The sequence below is a fragment of the Puma concolor genome, chromosome B3, assembly GCF_028749965.1.
Source record: "Puma concolor isolate L17-30 chromosome B3, mPumCon1.1.hap2, whole genome shotgun sequence".
Taxonomy (NCBI): domain Eukaryota; kingdom Metazoa; phylum Chordata; class Mammalia; order Carnivora; family Felidae; genus Puma; species Puma concolor.
This window is the reverse complement of record NC_141672.1, coordinates 1,030,371-1,053,482: the sequence shown is the minus strand read 5'-3', so window position 1 is coordinate 1,053,482 and position 23,112 is coordinate 1,030,371. Positions and strand designations below refer to the sequence as shown.

General features: G+C 40.5%; 1 protein-coding gene and 1 pseudogene across 2 annotated transcripts in view; one reads left to right on the top strand and one right to left on the bottom strand.

Moving 5' to 3' along the window:
• The window catches only part of LOC147579609 (uncharacterized), a 46,866-nt gene that overhangs the window by 11,944 nt on the left and 11,810 nt on the right, over positions 1-23,112 (top strand). The gene's annotated exons all lie outside the window — the stretch shown is intronic.
• LOC147579610 (immunoglobulin heavy variable 3-23 pseudogene) lies at positions 1,435-17,045 on the bottom strand (annotated as a pseudogene). Its single transcript, XR_015251782.1, has 3 exons — positions 16,936-17,045; positions 16,394-16,836; positions 1,435-1,599 (listed from the first exon to the last, which is right to left on the bottom strand). The product of XR_015251782.1 is annotated as an immunoglobulin heavy variable 3-23 pseudogene (transcript).

Sequence of the window (23,112 nt, the reverse complement as noted above, 5' to 3'; positions counted from 1 at the left end):
TTCCAGAAGCACAGGAAGTACCAGTTCTCACATGACCAATCTGGGTTGTTCCTGTGCTACGATGTGAATCCAGCCCCAAACATCAGAACCCTGGATCTCAGACAGATGGAATCCAACATGCTCTTGCAGCTGAGGGAGATGTGTGACATTCCTACACTGCAGCCTTCCACACGGCACGCCTGTATGGGAACAGGTTCAGCGTTGAATTCCCCAGGGTCTTCTGCAGTGTCCATGTCAGCTGCCTTTGTGATTTATGGTATAGCAGACATCTTCATCTTTCCAGAAGTTCTGCCAAAGCTTTCTTGGCAGTGAATAGTGCGGTCAGTGCAGTTTCCATGATAGCAGCAGCCCTCTTCAATGCACGCTGTTCCATCTTGCATATGGAAGTCATCAGGGTACGCCAAGGTCACCCCATGGCAGGACTCTGGAAGATCACGTATATTTTGGATTGGTCTGTAGAGTGTCCAAGCAGCGGAGTTGGTGCACTCTGTATAGCATCTGCCTGTATTACATTTGCCCCCAGGGATTCAGATACAATCACACATACAGCTTAGATTGCTGTAGCACTGCTTGAATGAGCTGCAGTCACACTGCCTCCCTGGATCCACTATGTAGTTTCCATAATGATAGTGGGTCAGGCTTTTATTTAAATGCACCATTTCAGTGTTGAACATGTACTTGCCTGTTCCACAATTCATTATGTGCTGCATATGAATGAAGGAACAGTTACTGAAAGCTTCCATTATACCAGTTAGTTGGGTCCTAAGGCAGCTGGACCTTTTTTGGCAAGCACATCCATCAGTGTCAATGCACAAGCCACAATTTCTTGCCATCTGATGTGTTGCTATGACAGACAAGAGTAAATAATGTCTGCCTAAATAACCCAGAAAGATGGCATATAACCCATTGGTGGATGGCATATAGAATATACAACTGGAGTGCAATGAACCTCATGGGGCCCGTCTCAAGTCACATTAAGGGTGAATGTGTTTTAAGAAATCGAAAATACTTTGACTCATACTATTGAAGAGAAAAAAAAGGGGCTCTGATGCAACACATAATTGCCTGTGTGAGCTTGATGTCTCTCACTATAAATGACCATGGAACCAATAACTTACATCAATACCATGAAATATTGACTCAATTAAGCTAACTAGCCTTATTAGGAATTGGGCACTTTTTCCACGTCGTTAACACACTATACATTGTTTTGAAACTGAGAGCAAGTCCTTTGAAAATTCTGTGATGGGATGAACAGAAATTACTAGAGATCCTTGGGGCTGCACTGGCATTTCCTTGAGGAACAGGGGGTCCCCTGTCCTCCTTATATCCCAGGTTATACGTAGGTCCCATTGCACAGATATCTGCGACTCTCTGAGAAACAAAGTGTTCAAACCATTGGAAATCACCGAGGGGTCTCATTTCATAGGCAGGTTAATCCAACTTCATGACATCTTCAAGGCTGCCATAGCCTGTGTCAATTGTGACCATGGAAAAAGGAATCTCCTCCAGGTAGCCGAGGTAGTAACAGTCTGGAGGCATGAAGGGGTAGTCCATCTGCAAGGCTCCCTGAGCATCCTGAGTCATCATCAGCAGAGTCTGGACCAAAAGAGTTTCTTGTGCTGCATGTGCATAGCATGTCTCTTGCCCCAAAATGCAGGCTATAGGACAGACAGCCAGGCATCTGAATTCCCTTGCTGTGGTTCGGCTCCTTCTTGGGAATTACCACCTGAGAGGAGGTGTAGCACCATGAGGGATGCCCTTGAGAACCCTGCACAGGAGCCAGCACTACCCAGAGTGCAAACAGCAAGAGGGGTGCCCTCAGGGTGACCTGGCCCTCTGCCAGCCTCATGCCCCTGCTCAGGGACATCTGCCAGTGAGAATGGATAAATGGAGGATCCTCAGCAAAGCCAGGTCTAGACCATCAGACAGAACAGAGGGCTGTGCCAGGTGGCCAGCACCCTGCACCTGGGGGCCACCTGTGGGGTTCGGCAACAGTCCCAGGGTGTGGCATTGGGTGACCCTGCACATCAGTTCAGCTGGGGTGGATGTGGGAGGGGCAGGTGAGCCATGGTCAAGAGTGGTCACATGGACATGGGTAGGGATTTGGACCCAGAGGCATGGCTCTAGTCAACACCTTCAATCTTTCCTCCCGCTACTTGCATATGGGCTATACATTTATAACACCCTGAACTTCTCTACCAATTCCATGTCCTGTGGTACTGCTGGGTCACTTTCTTTGGATGACTCCTTTTCCTCCTTACAGAGACCACTGCTTTTGCTTCCTTGTGATGTGGAGGTAAACATTGTCAATTTTACCTTTAGGGTGATGCAAAAAATCTCTTTGTAGTTGTATGTGTCTTATTCTCCTTGGCTACTAGTTTGCAAGCCATTTGAACCTTTTGGTTTTGGCTTTGAAGGTTCCTCTGAGTTCACTGAGGAAAACATTTCTCAGTATTCTGAGTGATGATTGGTGAACTACAAGGTTGTATTTTAGTATTTTCTTATGCCAGCTGGGGAGAACAGAAAGTACTGCTGACCATGTGTGAGCCCCAGGGGTTTTCTCCTCTAATCCCTTATGGTGGTTGTTTCCTGGCCTCTGGCAGTCTGCTCCCATGTAGTTTGGTTCCCTCTTCAGCTGGAGATGCAGGGAAGTTGAGGTTACTTTGGCAGCTTGTACCATGGAGTCTGCCCACGATCTAAAGATGGTATTGACCGTGGCACTCCCTTGCTTGATTAAGTACCCTCTACTGCTTTAACACGCCCTGGGTCAGGGAGAAACCTCAGAGTTGGCATTTGGACAAGAGTTTGCCTTTTCCCCAGTGGCTGGCCTTCTGAATATAGCTCAAATTCCTTTCCCACCAAAACTGAAACTTTGAACATTGACTTTTCCAGCAACAGGCAGCTGAATTTGGGTTTTGATAACAATGAAATGGAGAGTGAAATGGCAGTTTCCAGGGCCTGGCAGGGAGGGTCAATGAGGAGTAGATCTCAAGGGCTATGATTTTGTGTTATGCAAGATGATTAAGTTCTAGAGGGGTCTCCACATCATTACCTCTGTAATTAACAATACTGTAATGTATGGTTAAAATTTTGTGAAGAGTGTGGGTCTCATGTTCTGTGAGATCTTACCACAGTATAAAAGTGGAAGACACGAGTTTTGCTTCTCACACAACAGTGTGCTGAACTGCATGGACACACTCTCTAATGATAATTTGAAAACAATTTTAAAAAACTTATACGTTTTGGAAACTAACCCTGAGGATATGTCATTTACAGATATCTCCTTCCATTCCATAGGTTGCTTTTTTGTTTTGTTATTATTTCCTTCACTGTGCAGAAGCTTGCTATTTTGAGGTAGTCTCTCTCTATATATAATTTTCTTGTATTATATTAATGTAAATTCAGTCTGTTAACATACAGTGTAGTACTGATTTTAGGGGTAGAATTTAGTGAACCATCGCATACATATAACACCCAGTTCTCATTTCACCCAGTGCCCTCCTTAATGGCCACATGCCATTTACCCCACCTCCCCCACTTACCCTCAGTTTGTTCTCTGTATTTAAGAGTGTCTTCTGGTTTCCTCCCTCTCTGTTTTGATTTGTTTTATTTTTCCTTTCCATATGTTGTGTTTCTTTTATTCCACTAATGTGTGAAATCATAGGATATTTGACTTTTTCTGACTGACTTGTTCCACTTAGCATAATACACTGTAGTTCCATCCACATTATTGTAATTGGCAAGATGTCATTCTTTTTGATGACTAAGTAATATTGCATTGTATATGTTTACCACCTCTTCTTTATGCATTCATGTGTTGATGAATATTTGGGCTGTTCCACAATTTTTTTTTTTTTTTGTTGATAAGGCTGCCATAAAGATTGGGATGCATGTGCCGCTTCGAATCAGCATTTTGGTATCCTTGGATAAATGCAATTGCTTGATCACAGGATAGTTCCGTTTTTCATTTTTTGAGGAATCTCCACACTGTTTTCCAGAGTGGCTGCACCAGTTTGCATTACCATCAACAGTGCGAAAGGGTTTTGCTTTCTCTGCATCCTTGCTGACATTTTTTGTTTTCTGAATTGTTAAAATTAGTCATTGTGACAGGTGTGAGTTGGTATCTCATTGTGGTTTTGATTCATATTTCACTGATGAAGAGTGTTGTTGAGCATCTTTATTCGTGTCTTTTTGCCATCTGGATGTCTTTCTTTGGAAAAATATGTATTCATGTCTTCTGCCCATTTCTTCACTGGATTATTTGTTTTTTGAGTGTTGAGTTTGGTAAGTTCTTTATAGATTTTGGATACTAACCCTTTATCTGAGATGTCATACAAATATCTCCCCTCCTTTTTGTCAGTTGCCTTTTAGTTTTGTTGATTTGTTCTTTGCTGTGCAGAAGCTTTTTATCTTGATGAGATCCCAATAGTTTATTTTTGCTATTGTTTCCCAAGCCTCTGGGGACATGTCTAGTAAGAAATTGTTCTGGCCAAGGTCAAAGAGGTTGGTGCCTGTGTTCTCCTCTAGGATTTTGATGGTTTCCTGTCTCACATTTAGGTCTTTCATTCATTTTGTATTTATTTTTGTGTGTACTGTAAGAAAGTGGTCCAGGTTCATTACAAGTTCACGATGCTGTCCAGTTTTCCCAACACCAGTTGTTGAAGGGACTTTTTCCATTTGATAGTCTTTCCTGCTCTGTCAAAGATTAGTTGATCATATAGTGATGTGTCCATATCAGGGTTTTCTAATCTTTTCCATTAATCTATGTTTTTTTTTTTTTTTTGCCAGTATCATCCTGTCTTGATGACTACAGCATTGTAATATAGCTTGATATCCAGAATTGTGATGCCTCCAGGTTTTTTTCTTTTTCAAGATCTTTGGTTATTTGGGGTCTTTGGTGGTTCCATGATAATTTTACAGTTATTTGTTCTAGCTCTGTGAAAAATGCTGGTATTATTTGACAGGAAATTGAGTTATTTGCATTGAATGTCTAGATTGCTTTGGATAGTGTTGTCATTTAACAATGATTTTTCTATTAATCCATGTACATGGAATATTTTTCCATTTCTTTGTGTTTTCTTCAATTTCTTCCATAAATGTCCCAGACTTTTCAGAGTACAGATCTTTTACCTCTTTACTTAGGTTTATTTCTAGTATATTGTGGTTTTGGTGTAATTTTAAATGGGATTGATTCCTTGATTTCTCTTTCTCCTGCTTCATTATTGGTGTATAGAAATGTAACAAATTTCTATATGTTGATTTTGTATGCTACAAATTTACAGGTTTATTGTACCAGTTCTAGTGGGGTTTTTTTTTGGTGGAGTCTTTCAGGTTTTCTATATATGGTATAAAATTCAACTGCAGAACTAAATAATCCTATTAAAAAATGGCCAGAAGACATGAATAAGCATTTTTCCAAATGTGACCTACAGATTGTCAATAAACACATGAAAAGATGGTCAACATCACTCCTCATCAGGGAAATATAAATCCAAACTACAATGAAATATCAACTCACACTGGTCAGAAAGGCTGAACTCAACGGCACAAGAAACAACAGGTGTTGGTGAGGATGCAGAGAAAGAGGATCCTTTTCGAGGTGCTGGTGGGAATGCACACTGGCACAGCCCCTATGGAAAACAGCATGGAGGTTCCTTAGAAAGCTAAAAATACAACTAGGTTACGATACAACAAATGCACTACTAGGTATTTACCCAAAGGATACAAAAATACTAATTGAAGGGAATTGTACCTCTATGTTTATAGCAGCTATGTCACAAACAGCCCAGCTCTGGAAACAACCCAGCCCAAGTATGCCTTGATTGATGAATGGGTATAGAATGGGGTGGTATATCTACATAACCCCGTCTACGCACACTGGAATATTTCTCACCCGTAAAAGGAATGACATTAGCTATTTGTAAGGACAGGTATGGGCCTAGAGAGTATTATATTTACTGAAATAAGTCAGAGAAAGACAAATATATGATTTCATCCATATGTAGAATTTAAGAAACAAGAAATGGGCAAAGGGACAAATAAGAGATAAGAGGGAAACCAAGAAGTAGGAGATTTTTTCAATGTTCACTTATTTATTTAGAGAGAGAATGGGAGGTGGGGCAGAGTCAGATGGGAAGAGAATCCCAAGGAAACGTCGTGCTGTCAGTGCAGAAACCAAAGTGGAGCTCGATCTCAGGAACGGTGAGAGCAAGGCAAGAGCCCAGATCAAGAGTCATGGGCCTAACCCATGGATCCACGTAAGCACCACGAAACAGATACTTAACTATAGGGAAAAAACTGATGGTTACCTGGGGGAGGGTGGGGGGAGGGATGGGGAGGCAGTTGATGGGGATTAAAGGGAGCGCTCATAATGAACACTGGGTGCTGTATTGCAATGTTGAATCACTATATTTTACACCTGAAACTAGTATTACTTTGCATGTTAACTAACTGGAATTTGAAGCAAAACTCAAATAATGTATTTATAGTGCAGCAAATGGCCATGTTGGCATACAGCTCATGAATAAGCATTTATTGCAGAAAATATACTACCAGAAAGAATACCTAGAATATTTGAACTAAGGTATGTTCTTTTCCTTTCCCACCCCAGATCAGCAAGTAGAAACTCCAGTGCAAGTAACTGGGACTATAGGCATGTGCCACTGAGCCTGGCTGCAACCTCCCCTCCAGACTGTTGTAGCCAATGCACAGGATTCCCGGTGACCAGCTCCTGTTCAGAGGACTCTTTCCCAGAGAGACAGGATGTCAGTGACCCTAAGCTGTTTGCTGTTGAGGCCAAGCCCCAGCAGGTGCCACTGAGATATGCGACTCACTCATTGTTGGCAGCCCCGCTCCCAGGAAGGAAGCTCTGCCCTGGGCACAGTCCACTAGGGATGCTGGGAACCTGATCACCCCAGAGCTGACTTGTATGGCAGGAGTCTCATGCCACCAGGACAAGCAAGCCACAAGGCAGTGAAGCTGCCAGCCACCCCTAAACAGAGCCCTCAGTTTCCAAACTGTTTGGAATCCTGTTTGTTCCCGACACCCCCTGCAGCTGCAGACCTTTGCCCAGAGTATTGCCCAGGGTAAGGGGGAGATGGAGCAATCCTCTAAATCAAGGAGCAAATCTGTTCCTATAGAACTGACTTCATTTCCAGCTAAGTGTGAGGAAGAAGGTGGGCCTCATGTTGTGGGAGAGTCAGGTGCAGGAGACAGATGGTTTCAGTGGAGGATTCCTAACCTACTCCCCCTCACCTGCAGGAGAGAGCCACAGGCAGGGACAGTGGAGGGAACAGCTCCTGTCAGAACACATATCAGACTATGGTCTCAACAACTCTCCATTCAGAGGAGTCCGAGGTTGTAGGGTTCAGTCTGTGGAGACTCCATACATCAGAGGGTGGTTGAACATAGGAGTGCTCTCAAATGAAGCAGAGTATCTCATCATGTGGTTTGGGAAAGAAAGAGATAAGGAATGCCCAACCAAACCATTGTCACCATGGTCTGGCTGTGTGAATGTCCCAGGTCACACCACCTCTGTAATTATGGGACTACCGCCCTTCCCTCCACATCATGTCTTTGAGTTTCACCTGGTTTCAGGTGTGCATCAGTAGTGTCACATTTCTGTGACAAAGCATCCCACTGATGGAAGTTTTGTAGTTGGTTTATTCCTTTATATTTAGAAAGACTTTTGCCTTATTCTGAGCTTCTAACACTAAGAAAGATGCTATAAATATTTACACACCATTTATTTTCTGAGCATGGGATTTCATTCTTCAGGGACAAATACTTGGGAGTGGTATTTCCAGGTTCCTTTTTATGTCATCCATGTATAATTTCATAAGCAACAGCCAACGGTTTTCCAGAGCTGGTGTTTGTTTGTCAACCCTTCCTGCATTGTTTGAGGCCCCACGTATGCTGGATGCTCACCTGGATGTTGCTGTCAGTGTTGTTTTCATTCCGGAGCCATTGGGATGTGTGTATAGGGCATCTGTTGCGTTCTTGATTTGAATTTCCCTGACAGTCGATGGTGTGAAGAGTCTACTCCAGTCAGTAACTAATGTGTCTATAACCTCAAGGATAGGATGTCTACTACACAAGGCTGTGCTTGTTTTATGGAGGTTTGTTTCCTTTCTTCCTATTGACTGTTGAGGGTTCTTAGCATATTCAAGATGCAGGTCCCTTGGTGGTTATGCAATTTGTGAATGTTGTCTCTTACTCTGTAACTTATCTTACTATTGGTATTCATGTGGGCAGATAAGCGTATTTGATATTCACAAAGTCGATTCATACCATTTCTTTTTATGGGTCTTGTGTTCTTAGCTATAGTTTTCATTTTCTTGATGATTGATTGCTTGTGACTAATATTTTTTTAAAGTGTTTATTCTTGATAGAGAGAGAGAGACAGAACGTGAGCAGGGAAAAGCATAGAGAGAGGGAGACAGAGAACCTGAAGCAGGCTCCAGGTTCTGAGCTGTCAGCATAGGGCCTGACAACGGGGCTCAAACCCTCAAATCGTGACATTGAGACCTGAGCTGAAGTGAGACACTTAACCAACTCAACCACCCAGGCACCCCACTGATTTCTTGACTTACAATGTAACTAAAAGTCTTGTTTTTTTTCTGGTTTCTTTCAATGTTGACGTGTTCCCTATTTGGTCTCTGGTGACTTAGAGTTTTTTCGTTTGTTTTTAAATTTATAGACTCGGGGGCGCCTGGGTGGCGCAGTCGGTTAAGCGTCCGACTTCAGCCAGGTCACGATCTCACGGTCTGTGAGTTCGAGCCCCGCGTCAGGCTCTGGGCTGATGGCTCGGAGCCTGGAGCCTGTTTCCGATTCTGTGTCTCCCTCTCTTCTGGCCCTCCCCCGTTCATGCTCTGTCTCTCTCTGTCCCAAAAATAAATAAAAAAAAAAAGTTGAAAAAAAAAATTAAAAAAAAAATAAATTTATAGACTCTAGCAAATCATTTTCGTGGCATGGTTTTTCCTAACATATGGAAATGTTGTGGAAATAAATGAAATTGAAGTTCAAATTTCACAAGAGTTGCCATTCTGTGTCTCTTTGGCCAGACTGCTCATCAGATTTGATAGATATGTTCCTGGGGTCAAAAAATACATTTACCTTTTCAGGTGGTGGGCTTTCTATAAGTCTCAGGAGCCATTGAGGTCTGTGCACACAACCGAGTTCTTGACACAATTTTTCCTTCGCAATTCTATGTGAAACCCTCAAAATCCATTGTTTGCATTGCCAATTTTAGACGCTTCATGAATAGAACGCATTGATGCTCTTGTATCATTTTCTAAAATTATTTTACTCTTGTGTGTTTGGGACTGTAATTTTTCTTCTTCTTTCCAAGGGGAGCTCATATCTGCATTTGTGGAATTCTTCCAGGCTTCTCATCTCTTAATACTTTTCCAACGTGCTGTGCAGTTTTTGACCAATTGAATACTTAGGTTTATTTGTACTCTACCACATTGGGTGATAGGAGCCACGAGACCGGCTGCATCATATGGTTTTGGTTTTTTTTGTCCCCTTGTATGTTATCTGTCATATTGAATGTTTATAGAACATCTAGCCCCTCACTTTCATGAACCATTAACAGGGGACATGGTTCTCTTCAAGAGACAGGAAAGGAAGACAAGGGAGCTGAGACAGCAAGTCGGGGAAGGAAACCCAGAGCTTCTTAGGAAGCGTCAACTGTCCACACTTTCCAGTTCTGCAGATGTGGGTCCCTGCTGAGGTCCAACCTGGGTTCTTGTGCAGGTGTCTGGACAAGCTGCCCATGATGTGTGGGCACAGTGGAGTTTGGAAGGGCAGCTGTGGTTTGAATTCCAGCCCACCTGGCACTGCTGTGAAAATTCATGAGTATGTTAATTTATGTCCACCATCAGTTAGGGATATAATGAGTAAATGCAAGACGTTAGACTCACTACCTTAGATTCCATGTTCATGACAATTTGTGACAACAATTCTCCCTTCCTTTTTTCCACTTTTTAAATTTTTTAAGTTTGTGTTTAAATATTTGTTTGTTAACATATTGTGTAATATTAATTTCAGTAGTAGAATTTATTGGTTCATCACTTACATTAACACCCAGTACTCATCACAACACGTGGCCTCCTTAATCCCCAACACCCATTATCCCATCCCCCACACACCTGCCCTCCAGCAACCCTCAGTTTGGTCCCTAACCTTAGAGTTTATTTTTATGATTTCTTGCTTTTTTTCCCCTTCCCCTAGATCTAAATTCCCCATAGGAGGAAATCATATGGTGTTTGTCATCTTTGACTGACTTACTTTGCTTAGCATGATACCCTCTAGCTGCATCAACACCTTTGCAAATGACAAGATTTCATTCTTTTTTGTGACTGAGTAATATGCCATTCTATACATATAGCAGATTAATCACATGGTGGACTTTTGGTCTCTTTCCTCAGTTTGGCTGTCATAGTTAATGCTGCTGTAAACATTGGGGTGCATGTGCTTCCTGAAATCAGAAGTTTTGTATGCTTTGGATGAATTCCTAGTAGAGCAATTGCTGGTGTGTAAGGTTGTTTGATTTTTAGTTTTAAAACTGTTTTGTGGAATGGTCCGGGCACTTTGCATTCCCACCAAGAGTATAAAAGGGTTCCCTTCTTCCCTCACCTCATCAATATCTGTTGTTTCCTGAGTTGTTAATTGTAGCCATTCTGACAGGTGTGTGGTCATCTCTCATTGTAGTTTTGATTTGTAATTCCCTGATGATGAGTGATGTTGAGCATATGTTCGTGTGTCGGTTAGCCATCTGAATGCTTTTTTTGGAAAAGTATCTCCTCATGTCTTCTGACCATTTCTCCACTGGATTCTTTGTATTTTGGGTGTTGAGTTTGAGAAGTTTTTTTTATAGATTTTGGATAGTAAGCCTTTATCAGATATGTGGTTTGCAAATACCTTTTTAATTTCTGTAGAATGCCTTTTAGATTAGTTGATTGTTTCTTTAGCTGTGCAGAAGGTTTTTATTTTGATGAGGTCCCAGTAGTTCAAGTTTGCTGTTGTTTCCCTTGCCTCTCGAGACACGTCTAGTAAGAAGTTGCTATGTCCGATGTCCAGGAGGTTGCTGCCTGTGTTCTCCTCTAGGATTTGATGGTCTCCTGTCTCACATTTAGGTCTTTCACCCATTTGGATTTATTTTTGTGTATGGAGTAAGAAAGTGGTTCAGTTTCATTCTTCTGCATGTTCTGGTCCAGTTTTCCCAACACCCTTTGTTGGCAAGGTTGTCTTTTTTCCCATTACATAGTCTTTCCTACTTCATCCAAGATGAGGTGGCCATACATTTGTGAGTCCGTATCTGGGTTTACTATTCTGTTCTCTTGATCTATGTGTCTCTTTTGTGCCTGTAGCTTACTGTCTTGATGAGTACAGCTTTGTAATATAGCATGAAATCCATAATCATGAAGTCTCCCGTTTCTTTGTGTAGCATAGACATTTCAACACTCCTTGCTCCTTAAATCCATGAACATTGAAGGTGTTTCTATTTCTTTGTGTCATCCTCAGTTTCTTTCACCGTTTTTAGAGTCTTCCGAGTATAGATATTTTAACTCTTTAGGTATCCTATTATTTTTTGTGCAATTGTAAACGGGATGGATAGTTTTTTTATTTTTCTTTCTGTTTCTTCATTATTGCTGTGTAGAAATGCAGCAGATTTCAGTATGTTGATACTGTATCTTGTGACTTTGCTGAATTTGTGTATCAGTTCTTGCAATATTTTGGTGGAGTCTTGAGTTTTTTATATAGAGTGTCATGTCATTTGTGAAGAGGGAATATTTGATTTCTTTTTTCGAACTTGAATGCCTTTATTTATTTTTGTTGTCTGTTTTTGAAGATAAGAATTCCAGTGCTGTGTTAAGTAGAATGATGGGAGTGGACATCCCTCTTGTGTTCCTGACAGTAGAGTAAAAGGTATTTTTTCCCTGCTGAGTATATTAGCTGTGGGGTTTTCATGTACGGACTTTATGATGTTGAGGTGTGTTTCCTCTACCCCTTGTTGAGGGTTTTATCAAGAAAGGATGCTGGACTATGTCAATTATTTTTTTGCATCTATTGAGAGGGTCATGTCATTCATATCCTTTCTCTGATTGATGGTATGTATTACATTGATTTATTTGTGACTATTGAACCACCCTTACAGCCAAGGAATAAATCCCACCTGGTCACGTTAAAGGATCCTTTTAATGTATTGTTGGATTCAATTTGCAAGTATTTTCTTTCTTTGTGTTAACGTTTATTTATTTTTGTTTTAAATTTTTTTTTTCAACGTTTTTTATTTATTTTTGGGACAGAGAGAAACAGAGCATGAACGGGGGAGGGGCAGAGAGAGAGGGAGACACAGCATCGGAAACAGGCTCCAGGCTCTGAGCCATCAGCCCAGAGCCTGACGCGGGGCTCGAACTCACGGACCGCGAGATCGTGACCTGGCTGAAGTCGGACGCTTAACCGACTGCGCCACACAGGCGCCCCCGTTTATTTATTTTTGAGACAGAGAGAGACAGAGCATCAATGGGGGAGGGTCAAAGAGAGGGAGACACAGAATCTGAAACAGGCTCCAGGCTCTGAGCTGTCAGCACAGAGCCCGACACGGGGCTCGAACTCACAGACAACAAGATTACGACCTGAGCCAAAGTCAGATGCTTAACCGAATGAGCCACCCAGGTGCCCCTGCACGTATTTTCTTGACAATTGTTGCATTCTTGCTCATTAGGGCTAGTGGCCTGTAAGTCTCATTTTTAGTTGGGTTTAATCTGATTTGGAACTGTGATCATACTGATCTTATAGAATGAATTTGGAAGTTTTCTTTCCATTTCTATTATTTGGAACAGTTTGTGAAGACAGGAATATTCTATTCTACTTAAATAGAATATTTTACACTCTTCTTAAATATCTGGTAGAATTCACCTGTGAACCTATCTGGTTCTGGATTTTTGTGTGTCAGTAGATTTTTGATTAATGATTCAATTTCTTTGCTCATTATCAGTCTGTTCCCGTTTTCTATTTCTTCCTTTTTCAGTTTAGGTAGTTTACCTTATTCTGTGAATTTATCCATTTCTTCCAGATTGCCCAATTTGTTGGCATATAAATCTCCAAACTATTTTCTCATAGTTGTATTACTGTGGTGTCAGTCGCGATGTCTCCTCTCAAATTCTGATTATATTTACTTTCGTCCCTTCACTTTTGTTTTTGCCAAGTCTGCCCATGGGTTTATCATTTTTATTTATTCTTACAAAAACCAACTTATAGTTTCATTCATCTGTTCTACTGGTTTTCTTTGTTTCTATATCATTTATTTCTGCTCTAATCCTTTTTGTTTACCTGTTCCTGCTGGCTTTAGGGTTCATTTGTTCTTTTTCTAGCTCCTTTAGTTGTAAAGTGGTTGTGTGTTTGAGACCTTTCTTCTTTCTTGGGTTTGGCCTGTACTGCTATATATTTCATTCTTCCATCAACTTTGCTGCATCCAGATGGTTTGGAACTGGCATGTTTTCATTTTCATTTGCTTCCATGTATTTTTTATTGCTTCTGTAATTTCCTGGAAATCTCATTCCGCTTTTACTACAATGTTCTTTAACCGAATGTATTGGCGGTATTGCTCAAATTTTTCTTGTGGTCGACTTCAAGTTTCATAGTGTTGTGGTTTGAAAATACGCATGGAATGATCTCAGTCTTTTTGTACTTGTAGAGGGCTGATTTGTGACATAGTATGTGGTCTGTTCTGGAGAATGTTCCATGCGCACTCAAAAAGAATGTGTATTCTGGTGCTTTAGGATGGAATGTTGTGAATATATCTGTTAATTCCATTCAGTCCATGTGTCTTTCAAAGCCATTGTTTCCTTATTGATTTTCAGCTTAGATTGTCTTTCCATTGTTGTAAGTGGAGTGTTAACGTTCTCGATTACTACTATTGTCTATTATCAATGAGTTTCTTTATGTTTCTTATTAATTGAGTTATATATTTCAGTGCTTACATTTTTGGGGTATAAATATTTAAAGCTTCAGATCTTCTTGTTGGATAGACCCCTTTATGATGATATACTGCCTTCCTGATCTCTTGTAACAAACTTTGGTTTGAAAACTAGTTAGTGTGATATGAGTGTGGTACTACAACTTTCTTTTGACGTCCATTAGCATGATAAATTGTTCACCCTCCCCTCACTTTCAATCTACAGGTGTTTTAGGTTGAAAATGAGTCAATCGTGTGCAGTGTATAGAAGGATCTTGTATTTGTTTTTATCCATTCTGGTATCCTCTATCTTTTGATTGGAGCATTTTGCCCATTTACATTCACAGTAATTATTGATAGATATAAACTTCGTGCCATAGTATTACCTGCAAAGTCATTGTTTCTGGAGATTTTCTCTGTTTATTTCTAGCCTTTGTTACTTATAGTCTTCCTTTCCCAGTCAAAGGGTCCCCTTTAATTTCTCGCAGGGCTGATTTAGAGGCCTGAACTCCTTTGGTTTTATTTGTCTGGGAAATTCTATCACTCCTTGTATCTGAATGACTGCCTTATGGAGAAAGTATTCTTAGCTGCATAATTTTCAAATGCTCATGTTGAGGATATGATGCCACTCCCTACTTGCATGAAGGTTTCTGTAGAGACATCTGCCATAGTTTTTTTTTTTTTTAATCTTCCCTTGTTAGTTAGCAACTTCTTTTGTGTTGATGCTTTTATGGTTTTTCTTTATCTGGATATTTTGCCATTTTCCTATGATATGTCTCAGTGTTGGCCTGCTTTTTTTTTTTATTTTATTTTAATGGGTGTTCTCTCTGCCTCCTAGATGTGGATGTCTGTTTCCTTCCGCAGCTTGTGGAAATTTTCACTATAACTCACTCAGCTAAAATGTATCCCCCTTTGTCTCCCTCTTATTCTTTTGGGACTCCTTTCAAAAGAAAGTTATTACAGTTTATGGAGTTGCTGATTTCCCTAAGTGTATGTTTGTGATGCAATATTTTAATTTTCCTCTTCTTTCCAGCTTCATTTCCCCCATACTTTTATCTTCTATGTCCCTTCCTCATTCATCTGCTTCTTTCAGCCTTGAGGTCATTATATCCAATCAGTTTCACATCTCGGTTACAACATTTAAAATTTCATGCTGACTAGTTTTTAGGTCTTTTCTGTTTGCAGGAAGGGTATCCCTCATGTCTCATATATTTTCGTCAAGCACAGCTAGTATCCTTATGATACTTTTTGAAAATCCTGTTTCATTATGAGAGTTTTTAGAAATTCTGTTTGAGGCACATTAGTTTATGTGTTTTAATTACATCCCTCACAATGAGCTTTTATCATTTTTTCTTTTAGGATGAATTCCTCCATCATGTTGTTGTCTATGTCTCTGCCTTCTTAAATGTTTTAGAAAATCCTGTTATCTTTTCTGCTTCTAGAGTAGTATCTTTATTGCGGAGTGTTCACATACTGTCCACGGCCTGACACTTCATGAAGCATTTATGTTCCGTGGCACTGTGCTGTCATGTTTTGGCTGCTCTGTGCCTCAGGGCAGTCCTCTGCAGATTTTCTCCTTGCCTCCAGTGGGGAGTGTTGGACCTTGTGCCCAGTGTTGTGAGTTTTCACTAGGTGAGTTTGGTCTGCTTGTTAAAAGAGGCTAATTCCTATCTCCCCTAGAGGTGAGGATATGCCTCACTGTATGATCAAGTGACTTGGTGCATGTGGGGGTTACGGTGGTCTTTGGAGGAAGGGGTGCAGTGGTGGTCTGGTTGCCAGGCACTCTTTCCTAGTAAGCAAGCACTTGATGGGGGCTGGAGTAGGTGGAGCTTGGTGTTAGTGGCTCAGCTTCCACTGGGGATGCTGTGCTGCTGAGTGAAATATATACAAGAATTACATCACTGGTTTTCCTGGGTATTCAGCTTGTGACAGTATATCATGGACTTCTCAACATTTTAGTTATGGAAACCAATGACCTTTGGGTTATGTTCCTCAGGGGAATCTTGACTAATACATGGAGATTGTTTGTCTCTCCTTTAGAGTAATTGAATAAAGCTGTAGCTCATTTAAAGTCCTGAGTAGCAAAGGGCTATGAAGAAAGTGTCACATTGTTTGACTGGAACAAGGGCTAGGTTAGGATAAGGAGGAGCTGTGGGATCCTGTGGTCCTGGCTGCACAGGGAGCACATCTGGGAATCCTGTAAAGGTGCAGCTGTTGTGCCTCAGGAAATCTGTAATTCACTCATGTTGAGGGACTGGAGTAAGCAAGTGCAAACAACTGTGTCTTTGTGCACATTAGTCTAGTTTCCCTATGACAACCTAGTTGCTAATCCAGAGAGTTAATAGGTAAATACAGAAGCATATAACCAGGGAGGCTCCCTGGGGAAACTGCTGTGTGGAGAGGAAGCCCCAGACCCTGACAGGAAACCTGCCTGTAACCTCCATTGGCACCTGCGCCTGGGAATACAAAGGAGAATTGTGCATAGTGTGCGCCCCCTGGTGGTGCTGATCCCCTCCAGCAGGGAGGTTTGTGTCTGGGTCCGCAGTGATGTCCCCTCACTGTGTCTCTCGCACAGTAATATGTGGCCGTGTCCTCGGTCTTCAGGCTGTTCATCTGCAGATACAGCGTGTTCTTGGCGTTGTCTCTGGAGATGGTGAATCGGCCCTTCACGGAGTCTGCGTAGTATGTGCTACCTCCACTACTACTAATTACTGCGACCCACTGCAGCCCCTTCCCTGGAGCCTGGCGGACCCAGCTCATTGCATAGCTACTGAAGGTGAATCCAGAGGCCACACAGGTGAGTCTCAGGGACCCCCCAGGCTTCACCAGGTCTCCCCCAGACTCCACCAGCTGCACGTCACACTGGACACCTGCAGACACAAGACATCTTGGTCAGGAAACTGTCACACATCCACTGTTTCACTCATATCCATTCACAGACTCAGTGTCCCTCGTTCATCATGAATTACCTTTTAAAAGAGCAACCAGGAAAACCCAGCCCAGCACAAACTCCATGGTGAGGTGTGTGTGTTCTGTGCTGATCACAGAATGGGAACACCTGGGACTCCTGGGGCTGGGGCTCGTCTCCCAGCTTCACGGTCGGGCTGGGTTGGTTTTATCAGCACAGAGAGGGCTTCATTTGCATGTCCTCTGACATATATATCAAGCTCCAGACATAGATTTGATTGTGTAAAAGTGAATGACAGGGTAGGGACGCACTTCAATATTAGTTTGTGTGGATGGCGGTGTGACAATATGAAGAATTTTTTTTTTTTCAGTTTTGGATTTTTACCTTTATTAATGGAGGCTTCGGCATAATCTTTAAGAAATATTTACCTCAACAGCATGATCATGCATTATTTTCTCTTACAATATTTTAATTTTTTAATTTTTAATTAGTATTTATTTTTAGTTTTAAAAATTAACATCCAAATTCGTTAGCATATAGTGCAACAATGATTTCAGGAGTAGATTCCTTAGAGTCCCTTACCAGTTTAGCCCATCCCCCCTCCCACAACTCCTCCAGTAGCCCTCTGTTTGTTCTCCATATTTATGAGTCTCTTATGCTCTGTCCCCTCCATGTTTTCATATTATTTTTCTTTCCCTTCCCTTATGTTCATCTGTTTTGTCTCTTAAAGTCCTCATATGAGTGGACTCATATGATTTTTGTCTTTCTCTGACTGACTCATTTCACTTAGCATAATACCCTCCAGTTCCATCCACATAGTTGCAAATGGCAAGATTTCACTCTTTTTGATTGCCAAGTAATACTCCATTGTATATATTTACCACTTCTTCTTTATCCGTTCATCCATCGATGGACATTTGGCTCTTTCCATACTTTGGCTATTGTTGATAGTGCTGCTATAAACATGGGGGTGCATGTGTCCCTTTGAAACAGAACACCTGTGTCCCGTGGATAAATGCCTAATAGTGCAATTGCAGGGTCGTAGGGGAGTTCTATTTTCAGGTTTTTGAGGAATCTCCATACAGTTTTCCAGAGTGGCTGCACCAGCTTGCATTGCCCCCCAAAATGCAAAAGAGATTCTCTCTCTGCATCCTCGCCAACATCTGTTGTTGCCTGAGGTGTTAATGTTAGCCATTCTGACAGGTGTCAGGTGGTATCTCATTAGGGTTTTGATTGGCATTTCCGTGATGATGAGTGATGTGGAGCATTTTTTCATGTGTCAGTTGGCCATCAGGATGTCTTCTTTGGAGAAGTATCTATTCATGCCTTTTGCCCATTTCATCAATGGATTGTGTTTTGGGTGTTGAGTTTGATAAATTCTTTATAGATTTTGGATACTAACTCTTTATCTGAGATGTCATTTGCAAATATCTTCTCCCATTCTGTCAGTTGAATTTTAGTTTTGCTGATTGTTGCCTTCACTATGCAGAAACTTTTTATTTTGATGAGGTCCCAGTAGTTCATTTTTGCTTTTTTCCCCCTCGCCTCCAGGGACGTGTTTAGTAGGAAGTTGGTGCGGCCAAGATCAAAGATATTTTTGCCTGCTTTCTGCTCGAGGATTTTGATGGCTTCCTGACTTACATTGAGGTCTTTCATCCATTTTGAGTTTATTTTTGTGTCTGGTGTAAAAAAGTGGTCCTGGTTCATTCTTCTCCATGTCGCTGTCCAGTTTTCCCAGCACCACTTGCTGAAGACACTGTCTTTATTCCATTGGATAATCTTTCCTGCTTTTGAAAGATTATTTGGCCATACATTTGTGGGTCCATTTCTGGATTTTGTATTCTGTTCCATTGATCTGAGTGTCTGTTCTTGTTTTTTTTAATTTTTTTTGGCATTTATTTATTACTTTTCAGAGACAGAGACAGAGCATGAGTGGGGGAGAGTCAGAGAGAGAGGAAGACATAGAATTCCAAGCAGGCTTCAGGCTCTGAGCTGTCAGCACACAGCCTGATGTGGGACTCTAACTCACGAACTGCCAGATCATGACCTGAGTCAAAGTCGGATGCTTAACAGACTGATCCACTCAGATGCCCCTGAGTGTCTGTTCTTGTGCCAGTACCATACTGTCTTGATGATTACAGCTTTGAAGTATAGCTTGAAGTCTGGGATTGTGATGCCTCCTGCTTTGGTTTCCTTTTTCAAGATTTGTTTGGGTATTCGGCGGCTTTTCTGCTTCCATACAAATTTTAGGATTATTTTATCTAGCTCTGTGAAGAATGCTGGTTTCACTTTGATCGGGATTGCATTGAATATGTAGATTACTTTGGGTACTATCGGCATTTTAACAATATTTGTTCTTCCTATTCAGGAGCATGGAATCTTTTTCCATATTTTGTCTTCTTCCATTTATTTCATAAGCTTTCTATAGTTTTCAGTGTAAAGATTTTTCACCTCTTTGGTTAGATTTATTCCTGGGTGTTTTATGGTTTTTGGTGCTACTGTAAATGGGATAGATTCCTTGATTTCTCTTTCTGTTGCTTCTTTGTTGGTGTATAGGAATGCAACCGATTTCTCTGCATTGATTGTATATCCTGCCACTTGGCTGAATTCATGAATCAATTCTAGCAGTTTTTTGGTGGGATCTTTTGGGTTTTCCATATAGAGTATCATGTCATCTGTGAAGAGTGAAAGTTTGACCATCTCCTGGCTAATTTGGATGCCTTTTATTTCTTTGTGTTGTCTGAGTGCAGAGGCTAAGACTTCCAATACTATGTTGAATAACAGTGGCGAGAGTGGACATCCCTGTCTTGTTCCTGACCTTAGGGAGAAAGCTCTCAGTTTTTCCCCATTGAGGATGGTATTAGCATTGGGTCGTTCATAGATGGCTTTTATGATCTCGAGGTATGGTCCTTCTATCCCTACTTTCTTGAGGGTTTTTATCAAGAAAGGATGTTGTATTTTGTCAAATGCTTTCTCTGCATCTGTGGAGAAGATCATATGGTTCCTGTCCTTTCTTTTATCGATGTGGTGAATCACGTTAATTGTTTTACAGATATTGAGCCAGCCCTGCATCCCAGGTATAAATCCCACTTGGTCGTGGTGAAGAATTTTTTCATGTATTATTGTTTCTGGTTGGATAATATCTTGTTGAGGATTTTTGCATCCATGTTCATCTGGGAAATTGGTGTATAGTTCTCTTTTTAAGTGTTGTCTGTGTCTGTTTTTGGAATCGAGGTAATGCTTGCTTCATAGAAAGAGTTTGGAAGTTTTCCTTCCATTTCTAGTTTTTGGAACACTTTCAAGAGAATAGGTGTTAACTCTTCCTTAAATGTTTGGTAGAATTCCCCTGGAAAGCCATCTGGTCCTGGACTGTTGTCTTTTGGCAGATTTTTGATTACTAATTCGATTTCCATACTGGTTATGGGTCGGTTCAAATTTTCTATTTCTTCCTGTTTCAGTTTTGGTAGTGTATATATTTCTAGGAATTTGTCCATTTCTTCCAGATTGCCCATTTTATTGGCATATAATTGCTCATAACATTCTTTTATTACTGTTTTTATTTCTGTTGTGTTGGTTGTGATCTCTCCTCTGTCATTCTTGATTTTATTTATTTGGGTCCTTTCCTTTTTCTTTTTGATCAAACTGCAAAGTGGTTTATCAATTTTGTTAATTCTTTCAAAGCACCAGCTTTTAGTTTCATTGATTAGTTCTGTGTTTTGGTTTCGATAGCACAAATTTCTGCTCTAATCTTTAGTATTCCCTGCCTTCTGCTGGTTTTGGGTTTTATTTGCTGTTCCTTTTCCAGCTCTTTAGTCATAAGGTTAGGTTGTGTATCTGAGATCTTTCTTCCTTCTTTAGGATGGCCTGGATTGCTATATACTTTCCTCTTATGACCGCCTTTGCTGCATCCTAGAGGTTTGCGTTGCGGTGTTATCATTTTCATTTACTTCCATATACTTATTAATTTCTTCTTTAACTGCTTGGTTAGCCCATTCATTCTTTAGTAGGTTCTTCAGTCTCTAATTATTTGTTACCTTTCCAAATTTTTTCTTGGGGTTGATTTTGAGTTCATGGCATTGTGGTGTGAAAATATGCATGGTATGATCTCCATCTTTTTGTACTTACTTAGGGCTGATTTGTGTCCCAGTATATGGTCTATTCTGGAGAAAGTTCCATGTGCACTGGAGAAGAGTGCATATTCTGTTGCTTTAGGATGAAATGTTCTGAATATATTTGTTAAGTTCTTCTGGTCCAGTGTGTCATTCAAAGCCATTGTTTTCTTGTTGATTTTTTGATCAGGTGATCTGTTCATTGTTGTGAATGGGGTGTTGAAGTCTCCTACTCTTATGGTATTCTTATCGATGAGTTTCTTTATGTTTGTGATTAATTGATTTCTATATTTGGGTGCTCTCACAATTGGCGCATAAATGTTTACAATTGTTAGGTCTTCTTGGTGGATAGACCCTTTGATTATGAAGGATATAATGCCATTCTGCATCTCTTGATGCAGTCTTTATTTGAAAGTCTAGATTGTCTGATATTACTATGGCTACTCCGGCTTTCTTTTGTTGAACATTAGCATGATAGATGGTTCTCCATCCCCTTATTTTCATTCTGGAGGCGTCTTTAGGTCTAAAGTGGGTCTCTTGTAAAAAGGATATAGATGGATCTTGTTTTCCTCTCCATTCTGTTACCCTATGTCTGTTGATTGGGGCATTGAGTCCATTGACGTTTACAGTGAGTACTGAAAGATAGGAATTTATTGCTATTATGATGCTTGTAGAGTTGGAGTTTATGGTGGTGTTCTTTGGTCTTTCTAATCTTTGTTGATTTTGGTATTTATTTATTTATACAGATATATTTTCCTCTTTTCTCCCCTCAGAGATTCCCGCTTAAAATTTCTTGCAGGGCTGGTTTAGTGGTCACAAACTCATTTAATTTTTGTTTGTATGGGAATCTTTTTATCTCGCCTTCTATTGTGAATGACATCCTTGCTGGATACAGAATTCTTGGCTGCATATTTTTCTGATATAGCACACTGAATACATCCCACCACTCCTTTCTGGCCTGCCAAGTTTCTGTGGATAGGTCTGCTGTGAACCTGATCTGTCTTCCCTTGTAAGTTATGGACTTTGTTTCCCTGTTGGTTTTATGATTCTCTCCTTGCCTGAGTACTTTGTCAATTTGACTATGATGTGCCTTGTTGATGGTTTTGGTTGAACTAATGGGAGTCCTCCGTGCTTCCTGGATTTTGATGTCTGTGTCTTTGCCCAGGTGAGGAAAGATTTCCGCTATGATTTGTTCACATAACCCTTCCATCCATATTTCTCTCTTCCACATCTGGGACCCCTATGATTCTCATGTTTTTCCTTTTAATGAGTCACTGATTTCCGTAATTCTTAAATCTTGCTCTTTTGCCTTAATCTCCCTCTTTTTATCTGCTTCATTATTCTCTATAAGGTTGTCCTCTATAACGCTGATTCTCTGTTCTGCCTCATCCATCCATGCCACCACTGCATCCATCTGTTATTGCAGCTCAGTTATAGCATTTTAAATTTCATTCTGGCTATTTTTTACTTCTTTTATCTCTGCAGAAGGGGATTCTAATCTATTTTTGACTGCAGCTAGTATTCTTATTATTGTGATTCTAAATTCGGGTTCAGAAATCTTGCTTGTATCTGTGTTGGTTAAATCCCTGGCTGTCGTTTCTTCGTGGTCTTTCTTTGGGGTGAATTTCTTCGTTTTGTCATTTTGAAGGGAGAAAAGGAATTAATGAGATCGCAAAATTGAAATTAAAAGATAAAATTACAGAAATATTAAAATTAAAAATTAATCACACACACACACAAATTGAATGGAATATGCTATATCCTAGGTATGTTTTGTTCTGGGTGTTGAAAGTGGTTTGACAGGTTAGAGGAAAAAATGGGAGGGGGAGAAACAAAAGTAAATAATTTGACAATTTGAAAAAATGAATACACTGAGGTAGACCAAAATGAGATGATGGGAGTAAAATAGAGTTTGAAAAAATATACAGAAAAGTAAAGAATATAGTAGAAAACATAAAGAAACATATTTTTAATAAAAATTAAAAATAAATGTGATTTTTTTCTTTTTCTGTATTGTAGAAAAAAGAGAGGAAACAAAAAAGAGAAAAAAGATACAAAAAGGATAAAAAGGAAATCATTTGAAAATTCAAAAAGTGAATACACCGTAGTAGACTAAAATAAAATGATGG